The sequence below is a fragment of the Camelus bactrianus genome, chromosome 14 (assembly GCF_048773025.1).
Source record: "Camelus bactrianus isolate YW-2024 breed Bactrian camel chromosome 14, ASM4877302v1, whole genome shotgun sequence".
Taxonomy (NCBI): Eukaryota; Metazoa; Chordata; class Mammalia; order Artiodactyla; family Camelidae; genus Camelus; species Camelus bactrianus.
The window spans coordinates 4,133,730-4,156,527 of record NC_133552.1 but is presented as its reverse complement, the minus strand read 5'-3'; the positions used below and the strand labels follow the sequence as shown (position 1 = coordinate 4,156,527).

Sequence of the window (22,798 nt, the reverse complement as noted above, 5' to 3'; positions counted from 1 at the left end):
GTTTGCCAAGTAGCTGGGCCATTTTACATTCCTACCAGCAGGTTGTAAGAGGGATTACTGAGATGGGATGGCACTGGAGCATTAAGTTACAGGTGTCTGCTTACTCAGATGAGATGAGTATATCTGATATATGAGTATATCTGATCATATATAATATGATATATTACATATATCACAAAAATCAATTCCCAGTTTGTGAATAAGCTTTTTATTTAAAAATAATTTATATTTGCAGAAGAGTTGCAGAGAAATCACCATCCATCTACTCCTCACCCAACTTCCCCTAATGTTCACGTCTTATATTACCAAGTGCACGTGTCACAGCAAAGAAGCAAACATACGTATATATTACTATTAACTAAACTCTTGACTTTATTCTGATTTCACCACTTTTCCCAGCAACGTCCTTTTGCCATTTCAGGAACCAAGCCAGAATGCCACTGTGAATTTCATATAAATTGTCCTTTATGTTGTCTTTTAAGGAATGGAATTCCTTTTTTTTAAAGTAATTTGTATTTTTGAGTAGAGTTGTTTTTTTTTTTTTTTAATGGAAGTACTGGGGATTGAACCCAAGACCTCATGTATGCTAAGCATGTGCTGTACCACTGAGCTATTTCCCTCCCACCAAAGAATGGAATTCTTAATTTTAATGTAGTTGCATTTACCAATCTTTTCATTTATAATTAGTACTTTGGGGAACTTTTTGAAGAAATTCTTCCTCATGCCTATGTGACTATGATCCCTTCCTTTCCACAGGCTTTGCCTCTCACGTTTAAGTCTCTTTTTGTCAGAACTGGTCTTTGTGCCTGGTGTCAGACAGGGACTGAGTTCATCTTTTCCCCATGGTTAAGAGCTGTATAATGAGACTTTATATTTGACATGAAAGTCCCTCTGTGTTTTTCTTCTTCAGGAATTCTTTGTCTATTCTTAGTTCTTTACTCCTACATAAAACTGTAGGTTCAGCTCGCTAAGCTCCTTGCAAAAGACAGTTGGGATTTTGATCCAAACTGCACTGAGCTCACTCAGAGAGAACGGACATCTTAAACAATATTATATTTACAGTATCGATATTTTCTACCCATGAATTTCATTTTTTTCTCCACTTATTTTGGTTTTTTAAAATAAGTTTCAAGTCTTCCTTTTTGGGGTGATCACTGAAGTGCCAGTGGCCAAAACGAAGTCCAGTCCCTTTGTTACTTCTGACCAGAGTGAGACCCACAGAAGGCATTGCAATGCCCTTTCCCACGTGCCCAGGAAGACTGACTTCCCTGCTTTCCAAAGAGCTGAGACAGACGTAGGCTGCTTGTCCATGCCCACTTGCAAAGATGACAAGGTTCCGGCTGTGGAGGACACCACAGAGGTCAGCAATTTGGCACAGTAGCCCAGGGCTCCCAGAAGAGCCATGTCCTTGACACTGACCCAGTGCAGGGGGAGAAGGCTGCTGCCACAACCATCCACGGGGCTCCACCCAGCAAGGGGGTTATCACTAGACTAAAACTGGACCAGGACCGCAGAAAGGTCCTCAACCATCCAGAGGAAAGGAAAAGGGTAAACAGAAGGAAGAAACAATGGAGAAGATGCAAGAATAAAGTCATCCTATATACAACTCTCATTAAAAATGGCTGAAATGAAAAAATAAAGTATGTTTCAATGCCTTTTAATTTTTCTCTAGAAAATTATTTTCTTAGATTTACTCATATATTTTATGCTTTGTTGATACTGTAAACAATATATTTTTACATTATATTTTCTAAGTTTATTGGTGATACATAAAAATCCAATTGTTTTTTAATTCTTTAAATTGAGACAATGCGTAGATGTCACCCTTTTAAACTGTACAGTTCAGTGCAGTCAGAGTTGTCACCATCACCACCCTCTAATTTTAGAACATTTCTGTGACTTTCAAAAGGTCTTTCCATCAGCAATCAATCCCGTCCTCCTTGCCCTGGCAGCAACGAGTCTCTACAGTTTCATTCCGTCTCTATAGATTCGCCTGTTCTGGCTGGACATTTCATACGAATAGAATCAAACACTGCGTGGTCCCCGGGGCTGGCTTCCTGCAGTTGGCGTATTTTCAAGGTTCACCCACGTGAGCCTGCGTGTATCGGTACTTCCCTCCTTTTAACAGCCGAGCCGTATTCTGTTGTGCAGATATCCTGCACTGGCCATCCGCCCGTCGGCTGATGGACACTTGTTTCCCTTTTCTGGCCATTAGGAATATAGCTGCTATGAACTTTTATTTACAAATTTTTGGGTGGACATACGTTTGCAGTTTTCTTGGGTGGACATCTAGGAAAGAAACTGTGGGGTCCCGTGGTAACTATGTTTAACTTTTGAGAAACTGTCAAACTGTTCTCCAAAGCACCTGAACCGTTTTACATTCCCACCAGCAATATATGAGGGTTCCAATTTTCCACATCCAAACCAGCATTTGTTATTGTGTCCTTTTTACAACAGCCGTCCCAGTGGGTGTGGTGTGGTATCTCCCTCCAGTTTTGATTTGCGTTACTCTAATGACTAATGATGTTTTCCTGTGATCACTGGACATCTGTATATCTTTTTCAGACAAATTTGTATTCAAATCCTTTGCCCATTTTTAAACTGGGTTATCTGTCTTTTTATTATTGTGTTGTAAAAGTTCTTTACCTAGCCAATATTTTTTTAACCTTAAATGGAAATTGTATAGAAATCATTTTAAAGTTGTATAGAAATTAATTTTAAAAATTACAGAGAGAGTTCAAAAATTAATTAAAATTTCCAAAGGAATTACACTAAGAAACTGGAAAAATACGTAGGCAAGAATACTGCATTGGGGAAGGAAAATAAAAGCAGATTTAGGAGAACTCACTGCCCAGAAAATGATCAAATATGTTACCAAGTGACAGTCCCAAGGACTGTATGATATTGGCTTAAGAATAGGAAAAACAGGCAACAAAACAAAGCGTGGGTTCCAGATAATATGCTTAAACTTTGTGAGAGCTGTTACTAGGACTAACCTGGAATCAGATAACAAAGGAAAAGGAAGCAACTTTTAATAAAAGTCACTGAAGAAACTGAGTGAGGATAATATTTAATAAGTATTAACTCGGTGCCAGGGGTTATCTAAGTGTAGTAACTTATTTAATCCTCTGAACAAGTTCATGAGGCATGTTCTGTTCCCTTCCCCATTTTATGGATGAAGAAACTGAGTCACCAAGAGGGTGTATGAACTTTGCCCAAAGCCCCATAGCAGCTGCGGTGGCAGAGCCGGGATTTACCCCTCGAGCCTCAGTTCTGGTCCAGCCTCTTTTTTGTTGTTGTCGTTGTTAATGGAGGGACCGGGGATTGAACCCAGGACCGTGTGCCTGCTAAGCACGTATTCACTGCTGAGCTATACCCTCCCCATGACCCCTGGCCCAGCCTCTTGACCCCACCTGCTGCTCCTGTCGTGCCACAGTGAGGACAGAGCTTCAACCCAGTTGCTTAAATAGTTACATTTCAAAAGCCCTACTTAAAAAACAAAATAAAAAAACAAAGCTTAAAAAATTTAAATTCCTATCTCAAATGTAGAAGGAGGTAAACATATTGACATTTAATAAATAGAAGAAAGTGTGACATATGAATTTTAAATTATCAGTGTAAAAATAAAATATTGCTACAAAGAAAAAATTGGAAATTTGGGAAAAGATCATGAAAAAGCTACCCTCAATCACCAGAATGACCGACGTCAAAAGACCAACAATGTCAAGTGTAGGCGAGGCCAGGGAACCACTGGCCCTCTCGCACACTTTCTGGTGGGAGTGTGAATTCGGTCAAGCACTTTGAAAAATTGTTTGGCCCTACCTGCTATAAAGCTGTACAAGATGGCCCAGCAATTCCACTCAAAGGCACAGACACAAGAGAAATGAGAACACAAGAGAAACATCCCTCAAAAGACACATAGAAGATACTTAGAGCATCTTTATTTGCAGGAGCCAAAAATGTTTATAACAGCCTTAAACTGGAAACAACCCAAATGTCCATCAGCAGGAGAATGGCTAAATGAACCATGGTTACTCACAGGATGGAATCCTTCTCAGCAATATAAAGAAATGAGTCCCAGATACATGCAGCAACGAGGATGAACTTCCCAGACACCTGGTTGAGTGAAGGAAGTCAGGCATTAAAACATAGGTGCCATGTGATTCTACTTACATGCATTCAAGAACAGGCAAAGCGATCAAGGGTTAAAAAATAAAATAAAATCAGGAGTTACTTAGCAGAGTGGGTATTTGACCAGTAACAGGCCCAAGGGAACTTTTTAGGGTGCTAGAAATGTTCTGTCTTGATCTGGACAGATGGCTACACGGGTATAAACTTATTTAAAAATTCACTGAGCTGCACACTTAAGATATGAGTGTGCACTTTATGTAAGTTACAGCTCTGTAAAAATTAAAACCAGTAAATCAACAAAATGTTAAACTAAATGTGAGTGACAAACATTTTTTATTCATTCAACAAACATTTCTAGAGTACCTATTGTGTACTGGATGCTGAAAACACCTCACTGAGTGAATGGGACCACCATCTAGGAACTGAGCATCCTTTGGGGGATGCAGATACACAAATACATACAGAATCTCATAAATATGACTGAGTTGGGAACAGGAGTCAGTGGGGCACACAAGATGCTAACTCTGTTTGAAGAAGTTGGGGGAATTTTGGCAGGAGAGAAGAGGTTTAACCTAGGTCTTAAAAGATGAGTAGAACCACAATGAGATACTGCCTCACCTCTGTTAGGATGGTTACCATCAAAAAACCAAAATAAAACTGATTGGCGAGGATGTAGAGAAATTGGAACCTTTGTGCACTGTTGGTGGGAATGCAAAATGGTGCAAACATTAGGAAAAAGAGTATGGATGTTTTTCAAAAAAATCAGAAAATTACAACATGATCCAGCACTTCAAATTCTGGGTATATGTCCAAAAGAATTGAAAGCAGGGTCTTGAAGAGGTACTTGTACAGCCACGTTCACAGCAGCGCTATTCACAAAAATCAAGAGGGGGGAAGCAATCCAAGTGTCCAACCATGGATGAAGAGATAAGCAAACTGTGGTGTGTCCACACAAGAGAATATTATCAAGCCTTAAAAAGGAAGGAAATCTGGACACATGCTACACCGTGAATGAGCCTTGGGGACATTATGCTCCGTGAGGTAAGTCAGTCACAAAAAGACGAACGCTGTGTGATACCACTGACACGAGGTCCCCAGAGCAGTCAAGTCCATAGAGGCAGAAAGTAGAATATAGTGCTGGGGCGGGGAGGAAAGGGAACGGGAGCTGCTGTTTACGGGTTGCAGGGTTTTGGTTTTGAAGATGAAAAGCATGCAGGAGACTGGTGCACACACAGAGAACGCACCCCTAGCAGCCCCTCCCCGGGAGCCCCCCGCCCTGGTGTACCTCCACCAGGGCAGGGCTTTGCACGTAGAGCCTGCCTGTATGCATGTGACCAGCACATCCCGTCGTGCCAGGACCTTCCCTCAGTACAGGCCAAACCAAACCCGTGGCCCAAAGGCCTCTGTGCTGGGCAGACCTGAGTCTGAGTCCTGCCTGTGTCATTAGCCACAGCTATCAAATCAGAGCAAATTCCTGAGCCTCCTTTCTGTCTCTATGAAACAGGGCCAATGTGACCCGACTCGAACATGTGCGGTGGACGATAAGACCCTGTGTTTGATGAGTGAGAGCTGCCTGCGGACATGCGTGAGTTTCCGGTTGGCAGTGATGGCCATGAACTAGACTCTGACTATTCAGAGTCCACAGCGCACTCAGGCGTGCTGTCCCTCACTGGATTCTGGAGCCCTGAGAGCCAGCTCTTGTCAACTCCGGGAACACTGAGAAAACGGGGCTTAGAGTTGGTCAGTGACTTGCCCCCGGCTCCCAACTAATAAGTAGCCAAGAAGGGCCCTGGGACTTTGTTTCCCTCTCTATATAGTCACACCTTTAATAAAGACTTCTTTCCTTCCAGCAATTGTTTTCAGAATAGAACTAGATCCTGTTGGACTGAAGCAGGTGTTTGAATGTTTGTGTGGCTTTGAATGTTTCCAGTGTGTCTTCCTTTGTTTCTCACTGCATTCAGTAAAGGTCATGACAATTTGCTATTCATTCATCAGACATTTCTGAGCAGCCTCTATGTGCCTGGCACCACACAAAGTGTTAGAGGTGTGGCCCTTGATGGGTGGCAGAGTACAGTTGTGTGTACTGCACAATCCCGGAGTACAGCATTCACAGCACAGCCTTTCCCTAAGGCATCTCTGAGTGCTCCAAGCCTGAAGACAGAGGAGCAGATCAGATCACCCCCTCTCCAGGGAAATGTTCAATTCCACCAAATCTGGTGCTTGCGAGACTTACTTAGGTGGGGGGAGGGGGCAAGGCTGAAGTCCCTCCAGCATCTTGGCTCCCAAATCACCCAACATTGGGTTTTGGGTACCAGGACCCTCCCTGGGGAGCTTCTTTCCCCTTAGTTCTCCACCAGGCACTAACTTTCAGCACCAGCCAAATTTTCCCAGATGGATTTCTAACCACTGAAATGGAGGTTTCTAATGGCAATCCCCACAGCCCTTTACTTAGAGCCGCACTGGTGGGCACTACTCTAATTATTCAATTGCCTAATCCATTTATCTTTCATGATCCATTATGCACCGCTGACAGGCTGCGTCTTCCTCAGCAGATACATAGCCTGGTCTAATGGACTCTGGGTGAAACCAACCACATTGACTAAGGGATTTAGCTGGTACCTAATTCCCCTAAACTATTATTTTATAAATGAACAAGGCAGACAGACACATTTTCTGCTTTAGGATAAATATTTTATGAATTGCCCCTCTGATACATCACATTATTAGTACATTATCCTGTATTCCTCCCCAAGGTTTGCAGGGCCTGGGCGTACACATACTCACGAGTGCATCTGGGTGATTTTACTGAACAGACTGCTTTTAAAATGTTTGTAGCAGTGGAGAAAAGAAATGATTTTGCCTCATGGACAGGGAAAGTTCTTTAAATGCTGATTTGCTGTTTCAGTGTGAAAGTCATCATTTGGGGGACTTCTGGTTTGACAGACATGTCTGGGGTCTCTTTTTAAAAATTCAGTGCATCTTCTTCCCTGGGACCATGCAACCCTGGGGATGAGTTCTGCACAGATACATCAAGGAGAATCTCCCTTATCTTGAGAACAAAGCATGCTTTCTTTTCTTTCTTTCTTTCTTTCTCGCTATTTTTGGTTAAGTTCTTTTTTTTAAAAAGATGCAGCTTATAATATAAAAGCCTGAAGGACAGAAGTGACTGATTTTGGTGTCTTTCCCAGTTAACAGGGGAGACACACACAAAGATTTGGAAGTTAGAGGGAACCAACAGAATTCTAGGAGTTTTTCTGATGATAAATAGCCTTTGTATTTGTTCCAGATACTGTGTCAACATATCTGCTTACAGAAATGAAATCAGTCGTAACATTTCTTAGGGATTAATTAGAATCGAGTTGATAGGGAACGCTGCCTCCTCACCTTTGATAAGATGCCCGGGGGGTTGAGACCGGAGTGATGTGGAAGGGAGGAGTGAGTGTGGTTGATGCATTTACACCTTCTTAGATTCTCCCTTGAGTCTATTTTACCTTAGCCATAAAATGAAAACATTTAAATTTCTTTAAAATTACATTTGGCTTAATTATACCCAGGCCCTGATACCAGTAAGCTCTCCGTTCTGCCTGTTTTTTTTTTTCTGTTGTAAATAGCGACCAGGCTCATCATTTCATAAAGAGTTGTTTTCCATGGGATGTTCGCTATGTGCAGAATGTTAATAGCCAGCGGAATCTGAATAGGCTCTGTGGCTCCACTTGAAACATAGAAAAATGGCGCAGACATTAAAAAAGATAAAAGGGAAAAGGGCAGTAATGAATTTAGAGGAAAATGAACATTAATGGTGCTAGCATTACTCATGCTCCACATAACAGATTATTGGGAATCTGTCAAGCACACCAAATTATCTACTCGTCGGCTGCTGTGGGGCCCTCCGCAGCCATCCAAAACCAGCAAAAGCAAGACAATTTAAGCTAATTTTACTATTTATAACAATAGAACGGGCCATTAAGATAAATTAATGTCATTATCAAGTTTCTATGAAAATGACAAATACCACTATTTCGAGCAGCTTAGAGGCTGTTGACTATAATGAAATCTGCTGCACAGGTACTAAAGAGAAACACTCCAAGTAATTATTTTCTAGTAGCCTGTTTGTTTCCTGACCATTCATTTGCTTTCACCACAATTAGTTCTGTACACAATATGGTGGTAGCTAAACAGTCAACACTGCACAGCATTAGGACTAATTGGGCCATTAGGATGCAGTTTCCAGCCTTTTCCCTCCTAAAGAGAGCTGGGAGTAAACAGACCAGAGGCAGCCATGAGAGAAATGCCCTGGCTTGCATTGTTTTCATTTAAAGGAGCTCCAAACAGGACAATAAAGCACACGGGGGGAAAGCTCTGCAGAATACACCCTCAAGTGAGCCGGACAGTCACTAATTAGACGCTGTGGGAGCGCACCCCCATCCCTCCCGGGGATGCCCACCTGGGCAGACTTCTGCAGCGGCATCCTTGGGCTCGGAGGAGGGCCCTCAGAGGTGTTACGAATACCTTGTTGGGTTGAACCTGGGAATTCTTCCACTGCTCAGGTCCATGATTTCTGAGTTGTCCAAAGCCACACCATGGAAGGCCCATCTCCCTACCACTGTGTCGTCAATTACTTCTAGGTCATTGTCTTAGGGCCAAAATACTCCAAGACTGTCCACAGCTAGCCAAGGTCTGCTTTCCCTAAATCAGATATCTATGGGAAAGAATGACCCTGAAAATTGCAGCAAGTGATTAATGAAGAAGAAATAATTGGAAATGATTGGATAAAGAAGATGTGGTATGTATGTATATACATACATATATATGTACACACACACACACACACACACACAATGGAATACTACTCAACCATAAAAAAGAATGAAATAATGTCATTTACAGCAACATGGATGGACCTGGAGATTGTCTTACTAAGTGAAGAAAGCCAGAAAGAGAAAGAAAAATACCACACGATACCACTTATATGTGGAATCTAAAAAAAAATAACACAAGTGAACTTATTTAAAAAACAGAAATAGACTCACAGACACAGAGAATGAGCTTATGGTTACCAGGGGGGAAAGGGAGGGGGTGGAGGGATAAGTTGGGAGTTTGCAGATACAAACCATTATATATAAAATAGATAAAAAGCAAGGTCCTACTGTAAAGCACTGGGAACTCTATTCAATACCTTGTAATAGCCTATAATGAAAAGGATATATATGTATGTGTAGCTGTATCACTATGCTGTATACCAGAAATTACCACATTCTAAATTGACTATACTTCAATTAAAATAAAGAAAAGTGTGGATGCCCTTGGGAACCCTTGACAGCACACATCAAGAAAAAAAGAAGAAGAAGAAGAAATTGTCACAAAGCCATGCTCTCCAGTGCCTCTCATTGCCTGAGGTAGTTTTAAGTTTTGCATCAGTCAAGGGCCTGGCTGGGAGCTCTGTACCCTTAGTTACTGAACAGGAAGGGATTCATGAGGCCTCTCAGGGTAGCAGCTGGTGCTCCCACAGCCACGATGCCTCTTGTTACTGGGTAGGTGAGCAGACCGCTCTGTGGATACCACTCCAAAACTGCCCGTTGGCCAGGCCCACCCATCTTTCCCCTCTTCCAGCTGAGACGAGGGTGCGGGTGCTCAGTACCGCCTCAAGAAGCCCACAGGTCCTCAGCAGATATAAGACACAAGCACACATGCAAGATCTGCAAAGAACTAGGCACATGTAAGGCGTTCAGGCAACAACAGAACTACTAAGAAAACGCAGAAAAGAGGGCCGAGGGGCAGGGTGCACAGCAATGCCCGAGGCATCTTGCAAACCACATTCCGTAAGGCCTGAGATTTACATCAGCTTCATAACGTGATACCTGCCAAGGTGGGTAAAATACTCTTCCAGTGGCCAGCTGAGAAGCAGAACCCAGGTGGCAGTGGCGAGAGCCGACCTCTGGTGTCTCGCCTACCTCGCGCATATCCTTCCCGCTAGACCTCTTCACGGCTCCACACCTGCGCAGGTAGCCAGGGTGTGTGCGCATGCGTGCGAGCGTGCGCACGCATGCGTGGTCCCAACTCCCTCCCCCCCATCCCCTGAAAGCATCCTCCACCTTCCCACGTTCACTAACTTCCAACCATGGTCACTGGTGGACTTCTTCAGTATGGGGACTGCACAAGCAGGGCCCCTCAGAAAAGGCACGACTCCTGACTTAGGGGGCCATTGAGACCTGGAAAGCGAGGCAAGATGGCTTCAGCATCCCCCTCAAATCCACACCGTAGTCCCCACTGTTACCCTCCGTCTCTCATTCCTTCTGCCCTCCCATCTTCCACTGTAGATGGTCAGCTGCCCCCTCCGCCAATACGGCCATAACTGACTATATATGAAAGCCACAGAGAATGTCTCATTTCCTTTTTACCTGGAAGAGACGTAGCATTCAATTAATACAGCCTCTTTCAGGAAAATCAAAATGGGTTTTGTGACTGCGGTGATTGGGGAAGAGGTAAAATGCAGGTGGGCCATGGTCCTGGAAGGAGAGAAGCAGCCTTCCTGCGGATGCGGCTGCCCCCTGGCCTTGGCATCTCAAGAGGAACGATTTTGAAACAGGATCCCGCTTTGATTCTGAAATCTGTGCTGCTGCAGTTTTACGGACTCAGGGTGAAGGATCCTCAAGGAGGCAGTTTGTCCTCCCTCTGCTTTGGGATCCTCAGAGACACCAGTGCAGGTCCCCCTGGGCTTGCTTCAAAAGTCTGCTGCTGGCTGCTGACCAGGATGGGGCCATCCAATTTGTAAAATTACAAGTAATAGTTTTCAAAGATGTGGTTCCTGAGAAAACTATATGGTGAGTTAATTATATCCCAATGGTGATTGCCATCATGATAAACCGTAACCCCGGAGAGTTCAGAGCACTCTAAACAATTATATTAATTATTCTCAAAGTTTCCCCCAAGGGTAGGCCACTTCATTACCTCTGCTTCCAGATGAGGAAGCTGGGTGACCCAAAGGCAAAAGTTCAAGAAATGGGCTGGAAGCTGCTGCTCCATGGATTCTCCACCCAAGGTGGGTGGTGTTTGCAGGGAGCCACAGTGCTGGGAAGTGAGAGTGGGTGGCGGCTCTCAGAAGGAGACAGCGTGCCTGCCCTGGCAGGGCTAGGAGGAGGCGTGTGGAGGGGAGTGGGTGGGTGTGTGTGTAGGGGGCCTGGAGAGCCCTGGCGGCAGCACCTGACATCCCTTTCTGTCTGGGCAGTGGTCTCCCCGCGTGTGGATGCAGCAGCTGTACCTGGGCTGAGCGGACAGGGCCCACCCCCCCATCACTAAGAGCAGGGGTGGAGATTCTAAGGACAAGACATAGGAGCAGGGCTAAGCAGGTTCGTGCATTTTCTGTTTTAACCTTCTCTACTGCCCTGTGGGGCAAGGAAACTGAGGTCCCACAGTCAAGAATGTGCCCAAGGCCACCCACCCGTGTGTACAGAGGTGGGATTCAAATCAGGCACTCTTGTTTGGGAGGAGGCGTTCATCTCTCAGGCTGCTGCACTCCCAGTGCCAAGTAGTAGGATCCTGGTGGCCTGAGCCTCAGCTTCCCCATCGGTAAAATGGGGTTGATCCTGACTCCACCTGATTTTTATGGATCTTAAGATAAATTAGTTCACAGTCCACACCAGGCACAGAGCCTGGCTCCCAGCTCCTACTCTCAGGCGCACAGACCTGCTTTGACCTCGTTGGCTTGATTTCAGAGCTTCTGGTCCTGCCTGAGCCGATTACTGGCTGCAATAACCTCATTCTGCAAAAATCACCCTGGCTTTTACAGGTCTTTACGGGAAGGAAATAGCCTAATGCACTGTTTTCCCGTGCATGTCAGTAGCCTGATCTCTCTCTAATGGGCTCAAATTGCAGTTTTAAAACCTAAACTATGAACTTAAACTCTCCTACCAGCATGCCAGGACAGGAGTCCTTACTTCTTATGCTTCCAGGGAAAATTAAGAGAAAATCACTTGGTCCCGTCTTCCCCTGAACAGCCCGGGCTCAGACACAGGAGTAATGTGACCTCGGATGAGTTGTTCTGCCTAAAGGTGAACAAGAGGGAAAAGTCAGGAAGGCTTTCTGATTTCAGAACTTACAGCAGCTGCCGACACAGCACCCCCAATACCTGCTCACTCCCCGGTCCTGCTGACTCAGGAAATGCAGAACAGAGAGCCTCAGGGGCAGCCTGGGGTCAGGGCCACCACTCTGACGGCTGCAGCCATGGGCCTGCATGTCCTTCCTGCCTGGGACCAGCCTTAGTTTTGAATTCTGCTACCATATTTCCGTGATAGCCTCCCAGGCCCTCCATCCTGCCTAGATTGCTGTTACTGTTAATCAGATAAACTGAATTGCCCTCAACAAGCTGCTTTTCTGGCCAAGAACTCTTGGCAAGCCAAGAGCTAAGATGTTCTACGTGCCAGGACCTGTGCTTGGCACTGGACACCTGCCCAGGTTTCACCTCATCAGAGGCCAGGTGCTAGCCCCAATTCCACAACTGAGGAGACAGGCTAAGGCATGCGCAGTTGACTGCCCAAGGTCACACAGCTGGTGAGTAATGGACAATAACCTGGGCGGTCTGACTCTGGAAGCTCCACTTGACCTCTCTGCTGTCTGTCTAGAGCCCATCCTGGCTGGATTCCTGGTCCCGGCCCCATGAGACTCTCCTGACCCCTGAGCACCCAAGAACCACCGTAACAAAGCACTGGGTGTATTGACCAGACGAGGTGCAGGAGGCATTATAACTTAATCAGTTTACTGCAGAGAGGATTGTTTTACTTGCTCACAGCCACCAGACTGTGAGCTCCGTGGGGTCAGGTGCTGCATCTGCTTCCCTCACTATCTTATCCCCACTGCTAGTGTCTGGTGGGAAGAAGGAAGTCGGTTAAAGACTTGTTGAATAAATGAATGAACTGAGTAAGAGAAGAACATCTCTGGTTGGGCCCCCCAGTGCTGCCACTTACAGGGTCCACACTGCTCCCCCAGTATTTGAACATGGCCCCAGGGGCAGAGTGGCGATGGTCTCCCGCTCAATGCTCATGGGGACCCAGGGCCTTTTCAGAGCGCACCACGAAGCACATGACACAGTCCCGGCCACAGAGGCCGACTGTCAGTGGTCCTGGCTTTCTCACAGCAGAGAAGACAGGGCACCCCTGGTTCTGGTCGGAAGATTCAAGGGGGAGTGAGGAGGGGTGATGGGCTCCTGGCCTTTCATGCACTCCTTCTTCTAACTCTTAGCAAGAATTTTCTTCGCACTGTTTTTTAACTGCTTAACTCCCAACGAGCTGCATCATGGAAGGAAGCCAGGCATGCCTCTATTCTCCCTTCATGCATGAAAGGAGACGTGGATGGCTGCTTTCCTGCCTTCCTTGGACCCAGGCACTGGGAGGGCAGCTGCGGCAGATGTGTAAATCGCATCTGGCTGAGCCACAGGGTGTCCTGGTGTGGCCAAGCTGGTTTATTCACTTTGCTAAATCTGTTGCTCTTGTCTAAGTTTAGCAACCTACTGACTGCGAAGACTAGGACCCAGCCGGGGCCCGGAAGCGCACGCTGGAGGCCTCCCTCCCGGGCCGCGGAGAGCCACGCATTCACCCGCAGGCTGGGATCCGGTCCAGCCAGCTCAAAGCAAGTATCCCCGCCCTTCCAGGTCTCTTCTTCTCATCTGGGCTGTGAACACTCAATAACCCCAAATTCCATTTTGGTTCTTTTAAAAAAAAAATTCAAAACAAAAAACAACCTGTGAATCCGGAACCATACAGATTCTGTGTTTGGACGGGACTTTTCTGCTGGATTCAGAACAGTGTCTGATGAACTTAGTTCACTACTCATTGTGGGTTGAGGTGGGAAAATTCTACCTTGTGTTCATAAAAGTGCCCCTAAGACGTGGAGCTTTACCGCCCCTTCATGGGTGTCAAAGTCATTTCCATTAAACTGGGTTTTCCAGTTAACCTGAGTCTAGCAAATAGAGGATTTGTTGAGTTGAGGTTTTTGTTGTCGAGGTAATGGCTGTGATGAATGTTGACTTACTGTAATTTTTCAAGTTTATTGATCCAGAGCAGTTGAATCTCACTGTACCTCCCAATGGTGTGCACAGGAAAGTGCTTGATAAATCCTGAGCAGAGAGCCAGTTCCAAAGGCCTGGAAACACATTTTCAAATCGGAGCCCGGGTTTTTCCTGTAAAGCAGGAAGGCAAACCTGATTCAGAGGGTTAATTAAAAGAAGAGAGGAATTCACATCTTCTCTTAGCTCTCTGATCTTCCTGGTGTGTTTAAACATGTGTAACCAACTACCAGCAAACAGTTCCTTAAAGTGACGATGACTTCGGAGTGTTGCACAACTGGGAAGGTACCTTCCCTAAAACAGTGCGTTGTTCTCACCTGGGCCACATTCTGGTCACTTTCAGTACTCAGGAAAACAGGAGATAAAGACCCCCGGGCTGGCCTTGGGGTCAGATCCTGGGAGAGAAAGCCCACAAAGGGGGGAGGGCCAGCCCAGCCCCCCTGAAGGGAGAGAGCTGTCTCCCCATTCAGCAGAACAGGAGCAACTAAAAGCCTTGGGACGCTAGGGAGGTGGGGGCAAGATGGGTTCTCAGCCTGAGCGAGAGGAATAATACGGTGGAAAGCAAACATTAGCAGGATTTCTCTTCTAATCAGGATCATGAAGCATTTTACAAATTAACCACTTTCCTCTGACACTTACCATACTGAGTGGCTCTAGGTAGAGACATCAGGGCGGGCTCGGCCATCTGCATTTAGAAAATTGCCTATACATTTATTAAAGTGAAATTCACCCATTAATTCATGCCATCCTCCCTGAAGACTCTCATTAGCACATTGAGCTAATTACTGAAACCACAAGCCCAAGGGTTGGGCTGTGGGTTTTTGTTTTTTTTTTTTTCCTATTACAGTAAAATTTGCTGCCACCTTAGTTTTATAGGATTTAAAAAAAGAAAGTGGCAGAATCAGAAGAACCTTCGGATGCTTTCATGCCGGCGCTTGTTCTTCTCTGTGGGAGGCAAAGGCAGCTGTTCTTTCAGCCAGAAATACTCTCAGTGAAAGAGTGGCCCGAGTGTCCAGCCAACACCGCGGGCTTCTAAGAGCCCAGCTGCTCGGCTGGGACGGGTTAGGAAATAAATTCAGAAGGGAACACAGGCTAGCATCCGTTCACTCTTTCCTCTGATACGTTTGTTTTCCTCCTCTTCCCCTGCTGTCCACGTGGCTCTTACCTGTCCTTTTCACCCAGCAGAAAGCCAAGGGATTGCAAGCGACAAGAAAGAGTTAAGACACATTTCTCAAGCTTTCCATCGAAAGCATCTTAGACTGTGAGCTTTGGGGGAGGGATCGTGTTATAGACCCCGCCTAGGAACATATGGGTGCAGTCCTGTGTACCCCTGGTAATCTCAGTGGTCCCCTGGTATTTTAAAGAAGTCTCTGATCCTCTTATACATTAAAGAATAACTTAAAATAAGTTCTTAGTTACAGATATGAAATCTTTAAAGTATATAGTATAAGTGAAAAAAACAGAACAGAAAATTGTATGAATCCTATGGCTGCAATTACCTAAAATTATTCTGCATTTAGCCAAGGACAGGAAGGAAGACAAGAGAAATCAAAGGGGCTGATCTGTGCACGTGGTAGCAGGACCTCTCCCTTCTACACTTTTACAGACAATATTGTGAAAGTGGCGTTTCCAAGGGAGTTCTTTCCTTGGCATGTTGACCCTGCCTGTCGGCTCACTCACACCAGTGGAGATGCTGGGTGGGGTCAGCTGAGAACTGGGTCCCCAAAGTGCCTGCAGCCTAATCCCCGGAACCTACAAAGCTTACCTAACATGTGAAAGGGAACTGGCAGATGGGACTAACCTGAAGACCCTGAGATCAGGAGATTACCCCGGATCATCCAAGTGGGCTCTACATATGATCACAAGCATCCTCTACGAGGGGGGCAAGAAAGTCAAAGTTGGCCGTGGGAGATGCTCCATCTGAAGCAGAGGTTGGAGTGTTGGGAGGAAGGAGCCAAGGAGCCAGGTGGCCTCGGGGACCTGGAAAAAGCAATAAGCAGACTCTCCCCTAGAGCCTCCAGAAGGAACCAGCCCTGCTGACACCTAGATTTTAGCCCAGAGAGGTCTAAGCTCTAGAGCCGTAACAGAATACATTTGTATCTTTTTCGGTGGGGGGGAGGAATCAGGCTTTTTCTTATTTATCACTGTTTTTTAACAGCAGCACTGGGGATTGAACCCTGGCCCTCGTGCATGCTAAGCATGCACTCCACCACTTGAGCTATGCTCTCCCCCCATTATAGTTTTCAAAATATGGCAACAATCTAGAGTCCAGCAGTAGGGCAACAATATGTCATGGGGTGCGTGGAGGATAGGTTTTTATTTACAAAGACATTTCAGGACAGGTTTAGAGAATCACACTGAAGTAGGACTTTCACGCGTCCATGGTCTCCTATAAACATAGGGCCATTTTCCCAAAGAAAGGAAAACATTAAACATTTTGTTTTTTCCAAAACAAAATGCAGCGGCACTGGTGGTGTGGTGGTGAGCAGAGCGGCCTTCCGGACGGCTCAGTAACAGCCAGCACACTCCCTGCTCTGCAGAGCTGTTGGCTGGGGAGGGGGAACCTCACTGTTTGGCGTAGGAAGCCCAGGGTTCTCCAAACGGGTCAACAGCCGACCACTGCTCCTCAGTGTGAAATCGAAAAGGTCCGTCAGGGACAACAGTGGGCAGGATGTGAGTGAGACCCTGAAATGAAGTTACTCAGAAGGAAAGAGAGTCAAGGCTCATCCCAAATTCATAACAGGGACCTAAGAACAGAGTAGAGTTGGTAGCACAGTTGACTTCAGAACAGTATGGGGCTGATCTTGGAAGGGCCTCAAGATCCCGCAAGCCTTCCCAGTGGCTGTGTCTTAGAGAACAAAGGCTGAGAGTGCAATTGTGAGCTATATACAAGAAGCCACCCCAGCAGGGACACCTGCGGGGGGGCGGTTGGTGACGGTGCTCGGAGTGTACAGGACTGACCTTCAGCAGTGGCACCTTGTGGCAGTCCGGGAGCTGCGGCGCTGGGCCTCCGGCTTTGTGAGCTCGGTACCTGGAGTCTGCTCAGGATGAGGAGAGCGCTAGCGTTCTTGGAGAACTTGGGTGGGAGGCAGACAGGCGGGACCTTCAGAGGGGCCAAGTGGGCTTTCTGCTCAAAGGGATTAGGGTGCCCCAGCAGTTAATTTTATGAAGAAGATAGAAGAGGTGTGACCGTATTCTTACTCTACGTATTAGTAAGTCTTACTGTTTACATCTACATTTCTGAACCGCCATTAGGCGGGCTTCTGTGCACCTATTAATATAATGTTTTAGGGGGAGGGTAGTGCCCGGTGGTAGAGCATATACTTAGCACGCACGAGATCCTGGTTCAATCCCAGGACCTCTATCAAAATAAACAAATAAATAAACCAACAAACAAATAGCTAGATAGATAAACAAATTAACCTAATTACCCCAAAAAAGGCTTGAAAAAAGAAAAAAATGCATGTTTTAAAAGAATATTTAAAGATTAAAAATATTTGTAATATGATGTTACTTTTAAAAGCAGAATATAAAATGGTACATATGTAGGACCACTTTTATTGTATTTATCTATCAAAAATAGGTTCACATGAGGAACTGGAAGTAAATGTAAACAAGACGTCAGCTAGAGATGACGCCTTTGTGGCAGGGACCTGGGCGGTTTCGTGGCTTCCCGCTCAATATGCTCCAGCAAGTGCCCCTGGCCTCTTTGCACCCATGGCTTCGACTCCGCGGGGCAAGGCTGCTGTGCCCTCAAAGCAAGGCCAGGCCCCAGCCTCCCTCTCTGGTTCTTCGGATCTGTTTGTCCCAGGGAGTGTCCTTCCCTCCTGGCTTCCTGCCCCTGCGCACCCCTCCTGAGTTGCAGACCTGCCTTCTCCCCCCCTCCACCTGCTGCTAAGCGGGGACGTGGTGTTTGGGATTTGGCGAAAGGGAGGAGAAAGCCCCTTCTGTTCAGGGGAAGACTAGTTTTCAAACCACCTGTGTTCTTATAAAGCTCATCCTTTGATCCCCTGGCCCCGTAACCCGTCTCGGTGGGGTAGAACTTGGAAGCCAGGGCCATGAGTGACTGGCGTCCTGAAACCACAGTGCCTCATTTATAAAGATATCTAGGAGGTCCTCCTAAACTAACTTAATGTTTCCATCTTGGCCATTTGGCAGGTTAGGTAGACTAGAAGAAATGATGGGTGTGATTTGAGTACCTCCTGCTAATGGGGGGGTCGGATAGGGTGCGGACAGTGCGGACAGCATGCCAGTCTGCAGCCCATCTGCCCTCCGGTCCCTTCCTCCCACCCCCGCTAACCTTGCATGGGCTTTAGGCTCAGCTGCTTCCAGCTGGGTCTGGCGTGGGAGGCACTGGTGGAAGACCAGAGGGAGGAAGGGAGAAGCCGGGACTTCCCTTCCCCACTTTCCTTGCTCCTCCACGGCTTCAAGTCCACCAGGAAGGCCTGGCTCCCCAGGGCCACCCGCTGTCCAATCCCTCTGCCCCTGCAGCCTGGACGTGCTGGCGGCTTCCTGCTGGTGTTGACCTCTCTGTGGCCTCACGGTCCCCTATTGGCCTCTCACCAGTGAAACCAATACCTTATATTTATTTCCCTCTGTTTTCAATGCATGGAGATGTTTCCAATTTCCTGGTTGGTCCTTGAAGTTGGATGGTCACCTTAAAGCAAGATGGAGGAATTCCAGCTGCTGGGCGGAGGGCTGCCCCGAGTTCTCAGGGTTGGACCCAGGCTGTGGCCAAGGGCTGTGCGTGAGACTCAGGGAAACACAGTAAGAACACTGTGCATTGGTGACACTGTCCTGCAGGGCCACTGTCTTCCCCCTGCTTCCTTAGTATTAGTCTAACCCTATAACTTAGTGGCTTCAGGTGACCAGGCTTTCATTATTTCTCCTGGTTCTGAGAGTTGATCAGGGCTCGGCTGGATGGTTCTTATGCTGGTTTCACTTGGGGTCTCCCCTTTGGCCAAGATTCTCAGGCACATCCTGAGAATCTGATGTTAAGTCCCTAGGTTTCTGACAAACAAACTGCTGAGCGAGGCATGGAGAGGAAGGCAAAGGACTCAGGAATGTGAGAAGGAAAGACTGCTTTTAAGATCAAACATTTCAATCTACATCTTCTTCCCAGTAATGTGTGAAGGGTGAGGGATAGAAGTCATTACATGGACTTGAAAACTCAAAATATGATGGATTTCAAGGACATGAAAGTCCTTATTTTATTTATTCCAAGAACCCTGCTTTAGCTAGAGATGAGGAGGATGCCAGCTTCCCCCCAGAGCAGTGGGAGTAGAATGCTTCTGTGAAAGCTTTTGTTCTGAGTTTGTTCCGACCTCCACATCTGAGTATGAAGTTAGTAATTACTACTTTCTTTTTTAAACCCTACTTCAGCAAAACTGGAGTGTCGCCAATATAGGCAGCAACTCTGACAGGGAGACCAAAATGTATAAATAGCCCCTCTGAAAGCCCCACAAAGGCTGGGCTGTGACCTCCCCAGAGGAATCATTATTTCAAATGAGCCTCGATGCTTCTGGAAACATAATTCTACCTTCTCACCCAACCCTGCCCCTCTCTCCTCCCCACTGTTTCCTCCCACTTCCCACCTCCTGAACAGCACAAACAGGATGGCACGCATGCCATGGCTAGCTCCCAGCTGCAAACTTCTAAAAGGAACAGGAGACTGAGCAGAAGGCTGTGGCACCAGCCCTAGGTTTAGGAAGTCTGCAAAGGCTTAAGGATCTCATCCGGAGGGTTCCAAGTGATCAACTAATCAAAAAGCAATCTCCCCAGCTACGGACCTGAAATTCTCCCCAGGTATAGAGAAGATGGTGGGGACAAGTTACAGAGGAAGACGGCAGCATTCAGCTAGGGAGAGGCAGCGACAGGGACACAAGATGTGAATGCATCTCCCTCTCAGCCTCGCCGTCACCTCCTGCCATCTTGCTGAAGCCTTTCCCATGGGGCAGACCCAATGTTAATGGTTCTGCTGTAGGGGTTCCATCATCACCAGTTTATGGAACCCTGGTCCTGCCCATCCTAGAGCACTTCATGTACATTTTATCGCAAAGCAGTGATAGCAGTGATGTTGCTGCATCTAATACACAGGAGGTATTCCAGTGACACACTGAAATCATTAGCCTCATTTTGCAGAGGAGGTCAGCTACCCACCCAAGGTGATAGCACACAAAAGGTGAGGTCAGGGTCTAGGCCCAGTTTCACCCACCGGCAAAGCCCACGCCCTCCTCCACTTCACCAGGCTGCTGCCCTCCGATAGGGAAACACGCCTAGGAGAAACCTCCGGGGAGAAATGCGTCGTGGACCCCCTTCTAGTGCTGAGATCACAACCTCTCATTCTAGTTTGTCCTTGTCCCAGGGGAAAGCAGCAGCCACTGCAGCCACTTACAAAGCAAGTAGGAGTCAAAAAAGCCCACTGTCCAAACTAGTCTCCTGAAGCCGTGTTCTGGAAAAAATGCTGTTTAGCCGGCTTTCCTGCCTCCATGCCCCAGATCCGTCCAGCAACCCCACAGGCAGACATCAACCACAGTTAACAACTATTACCAACGCTCAGCAGGGTCCCTGGCCCTCCCTCAGCCTCGGGAGGGTAAGGAGGAGCTGGTGGAGCCGGGTTGAAACTGGCCTCCAGACGGAGGTGCCCGCATGTGCCCCGCAGGCGCTCGGGCAGAACCAGTGACGCGCAGAGCCCGGCGGCGCCGGTCCAGCTACTTCCCACCCCCACCCCCTGCCGGAGACCCTCCACCTGGACTGGGAGTCGCCTCTATTTGGGGCCCTCGCTTTCCTCCACCACTCGAGATCTGCTGCCCGCTCCTGACCCTGCTCGTCTGTCCCACTGCCTGTTTGGAGTCTTGCAACCCCAGGAAAGCAGTGGCCACTCTGCTCAGTCAGGGAAGCTGGGGCTTGTGTCTTCCCTGCCAGATCAGGAGCTGCCCGAGGGCGGACGCTCAGTGCATCCGGCACAGTGCCTGATACTAGAAGGTGCGAAAGAAAGTTACTGAGTTTAATTAAATGTGTAGATCATTTCGAGTCGTGCTTTGAAAAGTCCCTTCCACCCCAAAGACAAGATCATCCTGTTTGCGCAACAGACAGACAGAGGTGACGCCTTACAAAGAAAAAAGGCCACCGTTGGCGCAGGGCGCTTTATGAGAACTCGGCCCACCCCCCTCACTTGGCTCGCGTCCTCCGCCTGTGTGCTTTCTCAAGCCCTGGAGCTCTAGAAATAAAAAATACAGGCTTCTAGTTTGGGGAAAGCCAGACATAAACATCTCTCCATACGACCCGAGAGGGGCCTGGCGGAGGCACACACGGAATGTGGAGGGGATGGAGAGGGACTTAGAGCGCGGAGGGCGGGGGAGGATGAACGGAGGAGGAGGGGTGGGAGGCACCGACCCGCACAGCATGGAGACCACACGGAACACGGAACGGCTGGGAGGAGCAACTTGGAGGGACTGGCCAGCCGACAGGTGGAGGAAAGGTGTGGGAGCTCAGCCGAAAACGTAGGCGGGGCCCGTGTTGCCAGGAGTCAGACTCCGCTCTGTGGGCAGCGGGGTCCTCCAGGACGCCTTGAACAGCGTCTTGAAGGATGAGAAGGGGGTCATTAAGGAGGACCTACTCTCCCTGAGGACAGCATCTGTGTCCTCGCCTCCCGACACGGCCGCCGGCCCCTTCTAGAGGTATTCCGTAAGTCCTTGTTGAACGAATGAATGACAGAACCCCACAACAGTGCTTCTCAAAGCTAAGCCCGCATCAAAGGCACCTGCAGGGCTCCTTAAACAAGATCGCTGGGCTCCGTGCCCACAATCAGTTTCTAAATTGGTAGGCCGGAGAGCGGACCCTGAAACGGCGTTTCTAACAAGCCGCAAGGTGATGCTGGCTCTGTCAGTCCACAGACCACACCCTCCGAGCAGCGCTGGTTTGCTGAGCGCTCCTCTTCAGTTTAAGCACGGAAGTCTGAAACTTGTGTGAGATGAGCACACTCTCAGAGGGAACCTGGGATCAGGAGGTTAATAATATCTTGCCTTCCTATTTTGCTTTATAGTTTCCAAGATAGTTTAATTTCTTCTGTTTGACCCTTGCACGTCTGTTTCAATATTACCCCATTTCAGGGAGGAGGGTCCTCAGAGCCAATGTTAAGTGCTCAAGGAACCACAGGATGTAAAATACGGAGCTAGAAAATAAACCCAGGTCCCCGGACTCTCACAGTGGAGCTCTGTCCCCTACGCGGAAAACAAGTAATTTTGAGAATAAAGCAGAAACTAATATAACTATTCCTCTCTAGTAGGTGATTTTCAGCATCACCTCCCCAGCAGTGTCTCTGAGAAATGAAGGAAATTCTGGGATTATAACTCACTTGAAGTAAGACCTAGGTATATATTCAATTTGATAATGATAAAGCCACTGTTATTATTACACAGATAACGTACCACAGCATAATCTTAACTCTCTTTTATAGTACAGTAGCTAAGAGCATGAACTCTGGAGACAGCTCTCCTAGATTCTAATCTCAGCTCTGCTGTTAACTAGCTGTGTGACCTTGGGCAAGTTACTTAACCACTCTTGTCTCAGCTTCCTTATTTATTAAAGAATATATAAGAACAATAATGC

The 22,798-nt window shown here is 47.1% G+C and overlaps 1 long non-coding RNA gene across 1 annotated transcript in view; it reads right to left on the bottom strand.

The window, feature by feature from the left end:
• Positions 1-14,114, bottom strand: part of LOC141579738 (uncharacterized) — a 63,492-nt gene extending 49,378 nt beyond the window's left edge. Inside the window, exon 1 of the long non-coding RNA XR_012511610.1 lies at positions 4,040-14,114. This is a non-coding gene — a long non-coding RNA (uncharacterized LOC141579738). The remainder of the gene's footprint in view (positions 1-4,039) is intronic.
• Between the last annotated feature and the right edge of the window lie 8,684 nt (positions 14,115-22,798).